Source organism: Pan troglodytes, chromosome 4, assembly GCF_028858775.2.
Source record: "Pan troglodytes isolate AG18354 chromosome 4, NHGRI_mPanTro3-v2.0_pri, whole genome shotgun sequence".
In the NCBI taxonomy this organism is placed as follows: Eukaryota; Metazoa; Chordata; class Mammalia; order Primates; family Hominidae; genus Pan; species Pan troglodytes.
In genome coordinates, this window is record NC_072402.2 from 131,824,567 (window position 1) to 131,840,192 (window position 15,626).

Sequence of the window (15,626 nt, forward strand, 5' to 3'; positions counted from 1 at the left end):
TTAGTTTTTGTATTTTTAGTAGAGATGGGGTTTCACTACGTTGGCCAGGCTGCTCTCAAACTCCTGAGCTCAGATGATTTGCCCACCTCAGCCTCCCAAAGTGCTGGGATTATAGGCATGAGCCACTGTGCCCGGTCTATTTTTTTTGACCCCCCCCCCCTTTTTTTTTTTCTCTTTTTTTGAGATAGGGTTTCACTCTGTGGCCCAGGCTGGAGTGCAGTGGAGCCATCTTGGCTCACTGCAGCCTCTGCCTCCCAGGCTCAACTGATTCTCCTCCCTCAGCCTCCAGAGTAGCCAGGATTACAGACACGACACATGCCACCATGCCCGGTTAATTTTGTTAATCTTTTTGTAGAGACCAGGTCTCACTATGTTGCCCAGGCTGATCTCCAACTCCTGTGCTCAAGGGATCCTCCCGCCTCAGCCTCCCACAGTGCTGGGATTACAGGTATGAGCCACCACGCCTGGCTCCCTCAAGCATCTAGGAAAGATGCTCTGGCCACTGTGTGGCCCATAAGTGGAATGGGACCAGGCGACACAGTGAGGAGAGAGTGGCATCACCGTCTGAGGGGGACCAGGGGTCTGGACTAAAACCATGACAGAGAGCAAGGGGAGGAGGGGGAGGATTTGGGAAACACTGAGGGAGAAGCACAGATGGACTTAGTCTCCACTCGGGGTGGAGAATGAGGGAACAAAAAAGCCTGGGAGGTGCCTTCAGGGTGTCTGGCTCAAGGGAGCAGGTGGAGGTGATATTTGCTGAGCCAGGAATCTGGGAGAAGTGGCATTTGTTTTGGGACAGGTTGCATTTCAATCTAAATTAGTTGGAGGCCTACCATGTGCCCAGCCAGATCCTCCCTTTGTTTGCAAAGCCTTAGATTGCTAGATCATTTCCCAGGCCTGGCAGCACAAAGCCCCAGGCCTTCCCAGGTGAGTTGCTGCCCCAGGCCTTCCCAGGTGAGTTGCTTTTGGTGGAGGCATCTGCTGGTGGGGCCTCAAGGGCCACTGATACCCTAACTTTCACCCCAAGAAACCCACTCCATGAGGGAGCTCAGAGGCCAGAACAGAGAATACAGGCTGTTGTTGACATAAGAGGAAAAACCAGGCTTCCTGTTTGAACTTATGCAGGTACTGGAAGCTCTGAGTAATGCTGAATCTTGTCTTGCCCCAAAGGCGGCCTGCGGTGGGGGCTTCTCACAATTGCTCTCAAGAGTGGCTTTCAAGCATTTGCTTACAGGGGACGTGAGGCCCGGCCAGTGGGTGCTGCATAGAGAAACACTGCATCCATGTAGAGAGGCCACAAGATGTGTGACATCAAAGCCGGCTGAGCATTGGCCTCTCTCAGGCCACTCACTGTGGTCATTTGCCCTCGATAAGAACCCATCGTCAGACACGAAGGATTTCTCACATGTCCGGTGGCCACTTTCACAGTCCCTGGTGGCCTTTACTCCCACAAAACAGACTATTTCTAGGCCCTTGGACACAGGGATTGTCTCCTTTTGCCCGGCCTGGGGTCGAGCCAGTGAGAGATGCCAGGGCCCAGGACTCACTCTGGGCCAGAAAAGCTGGCCTGCACTGCGTGAACTCCCTGTGGGACCTGGGGCAGAGCCCTTGGTCTCTCCCAGCCCCAGACCCCTGTCTGTAATGGGACCTTGCAGTGAAACAAAAACTGCAAGCCTCCATGGAGGTACAGTACCACCGGCAGGTTAAGTCACCGAGGTACAGTACCACAGGCAGGTTAAGTCACCGAGGTACAGTACCACGGGCAGGTTAAGTCACCGAGGTATAGTACCACCGGCAGGTTAAGTCACCGAGGTACAGTACCACCGGCAGGTTAAGTCACCGAGGTACAGTACCATGGGCAGGTTAAGTCACGGAGGTATAGTACCACGGGCAGGTTAAGTCACCGAGGTACAGTACCACGAGCAGGTTAAGTCGCGGAGGTACAGTATCATGGGCAGGTTAAGTGTTGGGGCACCAACAACATGAGTTGACATTTATTGTGCTCTTACCACCCACCAGACTGGGCTAGTGCTGTATCTCATTTAAGTCTCACAACAATATTCCTGGACATGGTTCTATTCTAAAACAAACATTTGTTCATATTTTTCAACTTTATTGAGGTATAATCGAAGTCTACTGAGCTATACATAAAGTGTATAACTGACAAGAGGTTTTTTCTCTAGATATTAATTTTAATTATTTTAAGACTACATAAATTTTTTATTTTATTTATTTATTTATTTTGAGACAGAGTCTTACTCTTGCCCAGGCTAGAGGGCAATGGCGCGATCTCGGCTCACTGCAACCTCCGCCTCCCAGGCTCAAGTGATCCTCCCACCTTAGCTCCCAAGTAGCTTGGATTACAGGTGTGAGCCACTATGCCTAACTTTTCTTTTTTTTTTTTTGAGACGGAGTTTTGCTCTTGTTGCCCAGGCTGGAGTGCAATGGCGCGATCTCAGCTTACTGCAACCTCTGCCTCCCAGGTTCAAGTGATTCTCCTGCCTCAGCCTCCCAAGTAGCTGGAATTACAGGCATGCGCCACCACACACGGCTAATTTTTTGTATTTTTAGTAGAGATGGGGTTTCACCATGTTGGCCAGGCTGGTCTTGAACTCCTGGCCAGGTGATCTGCCCGCCTCAGCATCCCAAAGTGCTGGGATTACAGGCGTGAGCCACCGCACCCAGCCCTAGATAACTTTTTGTATTTTTGGTAGAGACGGGGTTTCACCATGTTGCCCAGGCTGGTCTCAAACTCCTGACCTCAGGCAATCTACCCACCTCAGCCTCCCAAAGTACTGGGATTACAAGTGTGAACTACTGTGTCCAGCCAAAACAACACAATTTAGTACCAAATGTTTAACAAGCACCTATTTTAATTGCTAAAAACTGTGAAATAAAAGTATTACTTGTATTTGACCTGCTATACAAAACTCATCAATTTTTCTTTTGACAAAAGGTAGTAGAAATCCCAAATAAATAAGAGACTACTCATTAAAGGTCATGTTTACTAATCTAGCACCATAATTCCAGTCTTACAACCTCCCACTCAGCTGGAAGAAGGATATGGTAAGAGGAAACATAATGATAGTTCTCAACTTGGGGCCCCATTTTGCTTCCTCTAAGGCAAAAACACAGGGTCTAGCAAGGAAGAAAATCACTGAGGCTGGGATAAAAACAAAAGGCTTTGGTTGAGATGGTAAAGGAGGCCCTCAAGAGTGGTGGAATCAGTGTATCCAGAAGGCAGTGCTGGAGTCGGCCTCATGAACTAGGGGGTTTCTTTCTTCCTGGCATCAAGTCCTTTTTTTTAGCCAGGTTTGGTGCATCATAGTTCTGAGCCACATACATTCCAACCATGTTGGCCAAAGTGAATCCAAGTAGTAACTGGAGCATGATCGTCAGCAGGGAGGGTAGGGAGGGCATGAAGGGTGGCTGCAGCTCTGCAGGCTGGTCTGAGCCTCCAGTTGATAAGTTTGAACATGTTTACACCCGTGCAGCTATTACTACAATCAATATGATAGACATCTCCAGCACTCCCAACAGTTTTCTTGTGCTTCTTTGTAATGCATTCCTCCTTCCTTCCACCCCAATCCTCAGGCAACCACTGATCTGCTTTCTGTCAATATAGATTCCTTTATGTTTTCTAGAGTCTTGTATAATTAAATTATACACTATGAACTCTCTTTTGCCTGGATTTTTTCATTCAACATAATTATTGTGAGATTTATCCATGTTGTTGCACATACCAATAGTGAATTCCTTTTGATCACTGAATACTACTCCATTGCATGGATATACCACAATATCTTTATCCACTCATTTATTGGTAGACATTATGGTTGCTTCTAGCTTTGGGCTATTATAAATAAAGTTGCTATAAACATTTGTGTAGAAATCTTTGGGTGGACATGTTTTAATTTCCATTGGGTGAATATCTAGGAGTAGAATGTCTGGATCATATAATAGATACATGTTTATCTTTTCAAGGAACTGCCAAACTGTTATCCAAATTGGTTTTATATTCATATCAGCAATATAACTGCTTCACCTCCTTGCCAACACGTGGTATGGTCAGTTCGGGTTTTCTTTTGTTTCATTTTGTTTTTCAGCTATTCTAATGGATGCAGTAGTGGTACCTCATTGTGGTTTTAATCTGCATTTCCCTGATGACTAATGACGTTGAGCATCTTTTCATGTGCTTGTCAGCCATTCCTATATATATGTCATCAGGGAAATGCAAATTAATATTACATCTATATATATAAAAACTTTTTTGGTGAAATGTCTGTATAAATCTTAGCATCTCTGAAACTGAGATGCATCTTACAATTGATGGCTTTTATAGCTAAACTGGCAAGGAATGCCTTTCCTTTTGTGGTATGACATAAAATATGGTAACCTTGCAACAGATGCAGATTTCGATTTATGAAATACATAAGATTTAGATTTATGAAATACATAAAGTCACTTGCCTTGGGTCACACAGTGATGGAAGACAGAGTGTCAAACCCTGAGCCTGTGCTTTTTTTTTTCTTTTTTTTTTTGAGATGGGGTCTTGCTTTGTTGTCCAGGCTGGAGTGCAGTGGCGCAATCTCAGCTCACTGCAACTTCCGCCTCCTGGGTTCAAGCAATTCTCGTGCCTCAGCCTCCCGAGTAGCTGGGACTACAGGCACCTGCCACCATGCCCGGCTAATTTTTCTATTTTTAGCAGAGATGGGGGTTTCACCATGTTGGCCAGGCTGGTCTCAGACTCCTGACCTCAAGTGATTCGCCAGCCTTGGCCTCCCAAAGTGCTGGGATTACAGGCATAAGCCACTGTGCCCAGCCAAGCCTATGCTTTTAAATGTTGCATTATCCTGCATGGTTAGAAGAATCATGACCAAGTTTGTGGTCAGTGGGGAAAACTGTACTTCTGTGCTCTAAGCGCTATGTCAAAGAGCTCTGGAATGTCCAGGCTCCAGACTTCCAGGCCTCAGCTGGCCGTGGTACCCCTCTGCACAGATGTCTCCACTATGAGCCTTCAACTGGCAAGGACTTACCAAAAGCAACTATGTGCCAGGCTAGGGTGTGGAGCAGACAGGATGCAGTCTCTGGCCTGTAGGACTCAGAGTCCAGAGAGGGAGACAAGAGAGACCCAGAGGGCAGACACTTAGCAGAGGCTGGGAATGCTCCAGCGAGGGAAGAGTGGCCACGGGCCTGAGCAGTCCTCCAGTGCTTTGTGACCAGGATAAATAAGTCGAAGTGGAGTGGTGCAGAGGTCCCAGGCTTTTTAAGCCCTAAGGTTCAATCCTGGCTCCAGCCCTCATGAGCTGTGTGATCTCAGGCATGTGGCATGAGCCTCATTTTCCTCATCTGTAAAATAGGGGGCAAATTATGCTATCAGCGGTATTTTTATTCTCACTTTACAGATGAGAAAACAAACTTAGAGATGATTAAATAAGAAAATGTATGTAGAGCACTTGGCTCAAACACAGTGTCCTCGGGCTTTAAAGGATAGCTAGGAATCAGGTTGGCAGGGAGGAGGAATGAGAGGATCCCAAGAAAGGAAACCTGTTGATCTAAGGCAGGGAGTGTGGACACAGAGGGGAGGTGCCGAGGTAGGAAGAGTCTACTGGAGTATTGATTCCAGGGCCTCCTCCTCTGAAAGGCCTTTGTAGGGGCCTCCGGGAGCAGCTCCTGAATCCTGCCCAGTGTTCTATGTTGGGCCGAGAGCTGAGCTACTGGAGCTGCATGGGGTAAGGAGGCTCAGAGGGCCAGACACTCCAAGCCAGACCCTGAAACTGGCCCGAACTTTGGTCTAAGCAGGTGTCATGGCCATTAGAATGCTTGGCCCTCCAGGGTGGCATGGTGGGGGGTCCCTGCTGATGGGGCTGCCCACAAGACAGTGGTCCAGAGGTCCCCACATGCCTGCTCAGGTCCTGGCTACCCCCAGCCTGCTGTGGTTCCCATGGCTAGCCACTTCAACACTCTGTGCCTCAGTTTCCCCATCTCTCAAATGGGAATGGGAAAACATGGCAGGCCTGCCTGCCTCCCCAACCCACAGAGCTGTGGTGGGGATTGAATGAGCTGCTGAAAGCATGTGAATGGGCTTCAAAACCTGCCAGGTGTTAGGCTGATGCAAATCCAGGGCAATCCAGGGAATAACAGAACTATGAACTGTCATGCCTGGCAGGGACCCTAAAGAGATTTTACTGTGACACTGACATTTTCCTGATGAAGAAATTGAGTCCCAGAGATCTAAAGTAGCTGACCTAGTGTCACACAGCCAGTAGGCCAGGATTCAACCCACGGTTTGACTAATGTAAGCCAGCTCTCACCTCTCTACCTCACAGGCCTGGGATCTCTGGGGTCCTTGGGCACAAGACAAAGTGAAAAATAAAATCAAGAGCCAAGATGATCTCTTTTTTTCTTTTCTTTTTTTTTTTTTTTTGAGACAGAGTCTCACTCTGCCGCCCAGGCTGGAGTGCAGTGGCACGATCTCAGCTCACTGCAAGCTCCACCTCCCGGGTTCACACCTTTCCCCTGCCTCAGCCTCCCGAGTAGCTGGGACTATAGGTGCCCGCCACCACGCCCGGCTAGCTTTTTGTATTTTTAGTAGAGACAAGGTTTCACCATGTTAGCCAGGATGGTCTCGATCTCCTGACCTCATGATCCGCCTGCCTCGGCCTCCCAAAGTGCTGGGATTACAGGTGTGAGCCACCGCGTGTGGCCTGAGATGATCTCTCTTAAGAAACCTGGGAAGCCACTGATTTCAGTACAAAGCTTGGAGGTCTTTGAACATGCCTGGTCTCTTCAGACACAATTATGGGACCTCCTCCAGAAGCCCTCCTTTGGCCTCAGGGTTCTTTCTGCAGCTGCTGCTCAAATCGTTCTTACCTTATCTGTAAAATGGGCAGAGAACACCTCAGGGGTTTGCATGGGCTGCCATATTGGTCAACCTTCTCCACAGGGCCAGGCACAGTGGCTCACGCCTGTAATCTCAGCCCTCCGGAAGGCAAAGGTGGGAGGATCACTTGAGGTCAGGAGTTTGAGACCAGCCTGTGCGACATAGCAAGACCCCATTTCTAAAAAAAAAAAAAAAAAAAAAAAAAATTTCATTAGCTGAGTATGGTGGCGCATACCTATAGTCCCAACCACTCGAGAGGCTGAGATGGGAGGATCACTTGAGCTCAAGAATTTGAGGTTACTATGAGCTATGATCAGCCTGGGTGACAGAATAAGACCCTATCTCTGAAAAACAGAATAAAAAGGCTGGGTGCAGTGGCTCATGCCTGTAATCCCACCACTTTTAGAGTCCAAGGCGGGTGGATCACTTGAGGTCAGGAGTTCAAGACCAGCCTGGACAATATGGTGAAACCCTGTGTCTACTAAAAATACAAAAAAATGTAGCCGGGTGTGATGGCGTGTGCCTGTAATCCCAGCCACTTGGGAGGCTGAGGCAGGAGAATCACTTGAACCCGGGAGGCAGAGGTTGCAGTGAGCCAAGATTGCTCCACTGCACTCCAGCCTGGGCAACAGAGCAAGACTCTGTCTCAAATAATAATAATAATAAATACTTTCTCCATAGGATGGGAGATGATAGACATGAAACTGCTTTAGAAAGAAAAAACAATCATCGCTTACACAAAGCAACACAGGGCCTGTTCCTACTGTGATGTAATGGCTCCAAGGGTAGGCAGCCCTTGGGAGATTGCAAATATTTATGAGCAAAGGGAAGAACTTAAACACAACCACAGGAGATGCAGCAGCTGAGGAACCTGGAACCTGGGAGGCCTCCCCAAGGGTGCTCGGATATTCACAAGCTCTTAGAGACTCTGGGCCACTTAGCATCAGCTTCGCAGAGTCTTTTTAATTAAGGAAAACAGATGGGCATGAACGTGCAGATTCTTGACAGCTTTTGCCAAAGGAAAAACAGCTGTTTCTAGGACGTTTCCCACCATTTTCCTCCTGTCCCAGGACCTCCTTCTGATCAATGCCTGGTGCTTTTTTCTTCTCCTTCTTTTTCTTCCTTTTTCTTTCTTCCTTCCCCTTCCCCTTCTCCTTCTTTTCTTGGGTGTTGGGGGATGCCAAATCTCCAGTACAGGCAGCACAGAGGAGAATTTCACAGACTCAGCACATTCCCATCCCACTACTCAAAAATTCGGGTACCTGATTTTCCCTTGTGACGTTCATCTTAATGGTGAGCACAAGGTACAGTGAGTGGTTTTGAAGGCAGATTCCTTATCATGGAGCGTTATCTGCACCATCAAAGTACACTTGAAGAAAAAAGCAGTTTCAACATCAAACCTGAAGGTTTGACTGTTGAAAGGAAGAGCCGGGACAAAGCGACCACAGCTTTTATCACAAATTCATGAGGGCGGCGTGCGGTGGGAATACTACATTTTGGGCCTGCTGCTGAGAATGCCTCCACGGCCTTTGAACAAAAAACAAACCATGCTGTGGAAATTGCCGGTAATTGTCTTTACCTACGGTTTCAGAGGGCGCACACCGGGCCTTGTGGTTGTGGGCGCCGTTTCATGCTGGGGTTCGCGTCCCTCCTCTGTTTGGCATAAAGAGAGTGGAACAGATCAGGCCCTCAGATCTGTGTGCACCTGCGGTCGCTGCAAGGAGGGGAGGCGGATTGCTGAGATAAGGCAACAATGGAAAGTTTCTCACCTGAAAGGTCCGGGGAAGAGCCAGGAGGCCTGGGTGCTGGGGAGACTCATCTACCCCAGAAAAATAGGGAGTGGAGAGGAAGCCAGCCCACAGCCCAACCCCCTCCACCGAGGAACCCCGACCCCACAAGCCTCACTTTCTCAAATGGTTTCTTCAACATCAACACCCAGGGATTCCTTGCACCCACTGAAAGGCAGTACTCGCCTTCATGTATCCATAGTTCTTCTTAAAAACAAAAAGAGCGGCCGGGCGTGGTGGCTCACACCTGTAATCCCAGCACTTTGGGAGGCTGAGGCGGGCGGATCACCTGAGGTGAGGAGTTCAAGACCAGCCTGGCCAACATGGTGAAACCCCCGTCTCTACTAAAAATACAAAAATAAGCTGGGTGTGGTGGCACGTGCCTGTAATCCCAGCTACTCAGGAGGCTGAGGCAGGAGAATGACTTGAACCCGGGAGGCGGAGGTTGCAGTGAGCCGAGATCGCGCCACTGCACTCCAGTCTGGGAGATAGAGTGAGTGAGACCCTAAAAAACAAAACAAGCAGGGCACGTTGGTTCACACCTATAATCCCAGCACTTTAGGAGGCCAAGGCGGGCGGATCACCTGAGGTCAGGAGTTTGAGACCAGCCTGGCCAACATGGTGAAACCCCATCTCTACTAAAAATACAAAAAAAAATTAGCCGGGCGTTGTAGTGCGTGCCTGTAATCCCAGCTACTCAGGAGGCTGAGGCAGGAGAATCGCTTGAACCCAGGAGGCAGAGGTTGCAGTGAGCCAAGATCATGCCACTGCACTCCAGCCTGGGTGACAAGAGCAAAACCCTGTCTCAAAAAACAAAACAAAACAAAACAAAACAATAAAAACAAGCAGCTCTGACAACTACTTGATGAGGGAAAAAGCAGAAAATCTCTGAGCAAGGGAACCTGTCCCCAGAGCCCCCAACAAAACCCATCACAGGTCCCAGTGCTGGACTAGGCACAGGGTGGGCCAGGTGCTACTGAAAAGGGGGCCCCCAAGGCCTACTGAGCTTCCAAGCTCTCTGGGGGTCAGGAAGCCCCACTAGCCTGTGACTCCATCAGTCTTAGGGCAGGCCTAGGCCTGAGCCAGGCTGGGAGAGACAGCTGGAAGGGGGCTGACCACAGGCATGGAGGAGGCAAGGGAGAGCATTCCAGGGGTACCAGTGGCCAAAAATGAGACAGAGAAGGAGGCAAACTGGGGAAGGTGCCAGGCTCAATCATTCAATGCCTGTTTTTGTTTTCTTAACCCTTTTTATTGTGAAAAGAAAAACACTCAGGAAAAGTACATAAAGCATAAATGTATAACTTAATGAATTATGACAAAGTGAACACTTAAGTAGCCACCTCCAGGATCAAGAAATAGAGCATGGCCTGTCCCCTGGAAATGTCCCACCTACATCTTTCCCCCTTGCTCCTCACTGAAGGTTACCACTATTACCACTATTCCAACTTAGGGTAATTGCTTGCAACATTCCAAGTTTTCCCCCAAGCTCACCTCTCCCCTAACACCATGGAATAGACTGTCCGGTTGTGAACTTCATACGAATGGACTCAATCACACACATCCATTCAGCTTTTGCACCACATATTATGCTGAAGGTTCATCCACGCTGTTGCATGCAGCCATGGTTCCTTCATCATCATGGCAGCTGGCCCCTTTGCCTACTTTGATGCCCTAATTCTCAGTTTGCAAGAAGCTAAGACTGTGGGAGCCCAGAGTCCTGCCTTGCCTGCACCAGCCAGGGGTGCCCAGGCTGCCACAGGCTCTGGGGCTTTGCCTGGACTTGCTTTTCTCCAGATGGCCACCTGCAGGTACAGGCAAGGACAAAGAGCAGAGTGCTCCCAACCGTCTCTGCAAAGCTTTGCATAGGGGCACACCCCAGGCTCTGAGCTGCTCGCCCCAGCCTCAGCGCAGATGACTGATGAGGACAGTAATCCATGGCTGCTCTGCCAGCTCCGAAACCAGCTGGGCACTGGGACCAAGCAATAAACCAGGCACATCCCAAATGAGAAGCAGGTGGCTTCTTAGGACCATATTTCTCAACATCCTGCCCTTATGGTTTGCCCCTTATCCAATGTGGTTCCCATTTGAAGGAGCCTATAACCCATATGAAAAATGATAGAAATTACAGCTCGCCATCCCAGCCTGGCTGTTTAGGATATTGGAAGAAACATTAAGGCAGGGCCGCCCTGATTAAAAGGTAGAGGCACTGAGGAGAGGTGGGGGGAGCCAGGCAACCCCCCAACATGCCTTTCCCTGCTCCCTTCTGCATGCAGAGTAGCCAGTTCACCTCTCCCAGGTACCTTTGAAAATGTGGCTCATGGCTGGGTGTGGTGGCTCATGGCCGGGTGCGGTGGCTCATGGCTGGGTGCAGTGGCTCATGCCTGTAATCCCAGCATTTTGGGAGGCCAAGGCGGGCGGATCACTTGAGGTCAGGAGTTCGAGACCAGCCTGGCCAACATGGTGAAACCCTGTCTCTACTAAAAATACAAAAAAATTAGCCAGGCATGGTGGCGCATGCCTGTAATCTAAGCTACTTGGGAGGCTGAGGCAGGAGAATGGCTTGAATCTGGCAGGCAGAGGTTGCAGTGAGCTGAGATCATGCCATTGCACTCCAGCCTGGGTGACAGAGAGAAATTCTGTCTCAAAAAAAAAAAAAAGAAAGAAAGAAAGAAAGAAAATGTGGCTCAGTAGGAATTAGTGAGGTGGGCGCCAAATTGTTCATTCTCAGGCCTCGTCCAGTCTGGGGAGGACCCAAATTTCTGCCCCAGTTCCTCCTTCCATCAGTCCCCACATTCAGGCCAAGCTAGGTCCCACCTCCGAGCACTATCCATGCTGCCTGAATGTCCTCTCACCTACCCAAGGTTTGCCCTTCCCAGGCCCCAGGAGCTACTCTAATTCTTCGTGGAATATTCCTGGGTGGTTGGTTCAGAGACCCACTGATGTTCTGCCCCCAAACGCCTGGCGTTTCTCCTCTTCTGAACCACACCAATTAGCCTTGATTACAGAATGGACGCATTGTTCTCTAACAGTTTCATATGTGCAAGCCCCAAATCCCCAGATGGGAAGGGTGCGTGGATGGTGAGGGTGGAGCTAAGCCAAGCCTCTGCTTCTCTCTGGGCCTCAGTTTTTCCATCTCTGAAAGAAGGAGATGGCACAGAGACTCCATAAGCCCCCTTCCCCACAACCATGAAATGCTTTGGCCTGGTTCTCTGGTCTTCAGGAAAGATAAGTGATGATTGGCTGTCCTCCCACCCTCAGCCTCCACCCTTGGGCCCCGTGCCAGCAAACCTGCTCCCACCAACCTCCGCTCAAGGTCGCAGCCCTTGGCCTCCACCCCCAGCCCCACCCCCTGCCACTGAAAGGCAGCATTGGGGCAAACATCCTAAACCACCGAATGCTTCTAAAAATATGGTGTTTTTGTCAGAGAGCAACCTTCTACTTCCTTCAGGCTTTGATCTCCATGCAACCCACGGAGGAGAAGACACACTTACAATAACAGTTTAAAGCCTTCATCTTCCTTTGGGGTCTACCTCTCAAGGATTTTGAATCCCCAGCTGGGTGGTGGTAACCTATGGTCCTTCTGAGCATGCTCAGATCCAACTGCAGTGGCTCAGAGACTTCATACAGCTGGTCCTACCCCTGATCTGTGGTCAGGAAGAAAAGTCCAGAACAGAGAGGCTTCCAGGGCACAAAGTGGCCACGGAACACTATGCAAGTTTATAAGGCCCTTTACTATCTGCACTCTAGGGAGAAAAATTAAGGCCATAGGGTAGGGCAGAATAAAATCAGTGCTCAAGCACAGAAATGGGCTGTGAAAAAGGAATGGAGGGTCTAACTCTAGCACAGTCCCTGGACAGCACAGACAATAAGTATTTGTTGAACTTTTCATGAAGATCAAGAAATAGAGCATGGCTTGTGCCCTGGAAATGCTCCCTGTCCCACCCACATCCTTCCCCCTTCCTCACTGAAGGTTACCACTATTCCAACGTAGGGTAACCACTTAGAACATTCCAGGTTTTCCCCCTAACTTGCCTATCCCCTAACACCACAGAATCATCATGCGTGGTCAGATTATATACGACTGGGCAGATGGGGAAAGTTCTTCACACAACATTGTGAACTGGACATTGGAAGGATGTCGATCGATGGGGACAGAGAAGTAAAGGGATTTCCTGGCAAAGGGAAGAGCATGGGCAAAGGCTGGGCCACACTGAGCAAGAAAAGCACAAATGCACACCATATTTGGCAGAAATAGAAGTATGGAAACTCTCCCACTAGGTCTGCAGACACATGAGCTCTTGCTGCCCTGCTGGAAACACAGGTACAAGCAGAAAAAACAGAGACAGTGATAAAAGGATCATCTATAAACAGACTGTGTACCAGGCGCCGTTCTAAGCACTGACCACGTGGGTCCTGACAACAGAACTGAGTTGTCATTGTCCACATTTTTCCTAGAGGGAAACAGAGCTTCAGAGAGGGGATGTTCTTTGGCCCCAGATTAGTGACAGAGCCAGATCTGAAATCATGCAATCCAGCTCCTGATGAATAAGCCCACGCAGGCTGCACTCGAGCCTTCATGCAGGCTGGGTGTGTGCTTGGTAAGTCAGATCCTGGCCTTCCTGCTTCAGCAGGTGTCCAGGGAATAACCCCAGTGCCCATGTACTCAGGTCTCCTTTGTGCCACTCTCTGCTCGTTGCTTCCTTTAGTCTGCCAGCAACCCTTGAACTAAGTCCTGGTGTTTGTTATCAAAACCAGATGAGGAACCAAGGCTCATTGTGATTAACTCACATAGTTACTAAGTGGTAGAGTGGGGATCTGAACTCAGATCCCTTAATCCAAATCCTGTGCCCCTAACTTCTGTATTCTAAGGCCTCTCTAAATCTCACCCCCTGCCTGGGAATTCCAGACTGTGAGTAATTCAAACATGTCTGAAAAAGTCAAAATCACTATAATTTCCTAAAGACTTTAATAGAGGCAGAACATCTCACTTCAAAACAAAAAAATTATCAGCAAAACTGCCAAGGGGGCTCTGAGTCACTGTCTTGGGCTTCTCCCTGTTTTGGAGAGGGAGGTGTATGGAAGAGCTCCGGGGCACAGGCCAGCCTTGAAAGAATAAGGGTGGGGTCCTCGCTTTGTCCCTCATGTGCCGTTGAATCCTGGGGTAGTGTCTTGACATTTCTGGATCCATTAAATTAGCCAGGCATGGTGGTGGGTGCCTGTAATCCCAGCTACTCTGGAGGCTGAGGCAGGAGAATTGCTTGAACCCGGGAGGCAGAGGTTGCAGTGAGCTGTGATCGTGCCACTGCACTCCAGCCCAGGCAACAGTGCAAGATTCCGTCTCAAAAAAAAAAAAAAAAAAAAAGATGTGTTGGTTTCCTTGGGTGACCTCTGACACTGATTCTGGAACCACTGGTGTCAGATTACCCCAAAACCCCAGCGATCCCCCACACAGAAGGAACAAAGGTATTATACTTATAGGATTGACACACAGTTCAGTAAATGCTAGGGCTTAGGTTACTATAGATTTGCACACAAGTCTTCCCTCTCCATTGCAACCCTTGCCACTTCTCAGGGACCAGTGGAGCTGCTAGAATTTCCTTGTCTGGTGGTTCACAGCTTTTACCAAGGTTTGCCAAAGACACCTGCAGCAAAGGCCTCTTTCAAGCTAATGCACAATCATCCTTCCATGGGGATAAAGGTGATTTGTGGATTCATGACCCTGAGTCATAAATCTACCAGCAATCTGCTGCAGTTGGAAACAGCAGCTTTCTGGCCCTTGACAAGCCTGCATGTACTTGTGAGTCATCTGAGCACAGGTGCATTTCAATTGATAGAACTGGATATGGGTCCTGAAAGGTTAGATGTAAAGAGAACCTCATTTCAAATGCCCTGGGGGAAGCCCTTGGCTTCCTAGAATGGGTAATACCACTGCCTGGCTTTTGAGTGCAGTTATATACTGATGTATTGGGAGTGTGAGGTATGGTGAGGAAGGTGTGCACAGTGGCAAGACTGACACACACGCATATAAGTGTGTGTGTGTGTGTGTGTCCAGAATGGCCCAGGTTGTGTTCCTTTAGAGCGGTGTCCCAGAGCTGTGCAACATGGTAGCCATGCATATGTTCATAGCATGTCCACAGGAAAACAGACCAGGCCATGCACTCCAGGCCAGGGCAGGCTGTCCCCTCATGATGCAAAGCAAAGAATCCCATCTCTGGCCAAGCCCAACAGACCTGTAATTTCCTGGCTGGCTGGTGATGTCTTTCCACAGGGTCTGACCAGGCTTCCCAGATGTGACTTCAGATGTGCACTGGTGTCAAGAGCTTGAGCCGGCAGAGAGAAGCATTCCAGATCTTCCGTCCAGGTTCTTCGATCAGGCTCAAAGCAGTGGGCTGGGTACAGGTCAGCCCTGAGCATACATGGCTCCACCTGCACCCACAGAGTTCTAGGGGGAGTGGAGGCGAGGGTACCACTCTCTGCTGCCCAGAGGACTGAGCCCAGGAAGAAACAGGTTGCTGAGCTGATACTCCCCAGAGAGGGACGGAAAGTGGCCAAGGCAGCCCCTCTCTTGTGGGCCTTTCCCTATTCTGGGAAGCACTGTGAGATACCTTTGAATGTCCCCCAGCTGTGAGTCTCCTGTCTGCCTCATCTGAGAGTAATTGTTACTTTCCTGCAATCTGTAGCATCAACCCCACTGAAATACCCCAGAGACCAGAGCTGTGTGATCCTGGACTCCATGAGGCCAGTGAGCGGTGAAGGGTGGTGGGGGGCGGTGGGTGGAAGGCAGGTGCCCTGCTTCTTGGCTTAATGCAAAGTCAACAGGCTTGAGCACTGCCTCATCCAAGCAAGCATGAAGCTATTCCTGCCAGAGCGCTTGGATCCTTCCTGCAGGTGCAGGTCATTCGCGTTCCAGGCAGCTCTGGGCCCTGGCCTCCACACTGCATACCTGGGCAGTCAGA

General features: G+C 49.4%; 1 pseudogene; it reads right to left on the minus strand.

Moving 5' to 3' along the window:
• Positions 1-2,869: 2,869 nt before the first annotated feature.
• Positions 2,870-4,166, minus strand: LOC104006559 (uncharacterized protein C7orf73 pseudogene; annotated as a pseudogene).
• Positions 4,167-15,626: the final 11,460 nt, after the last annotated feature.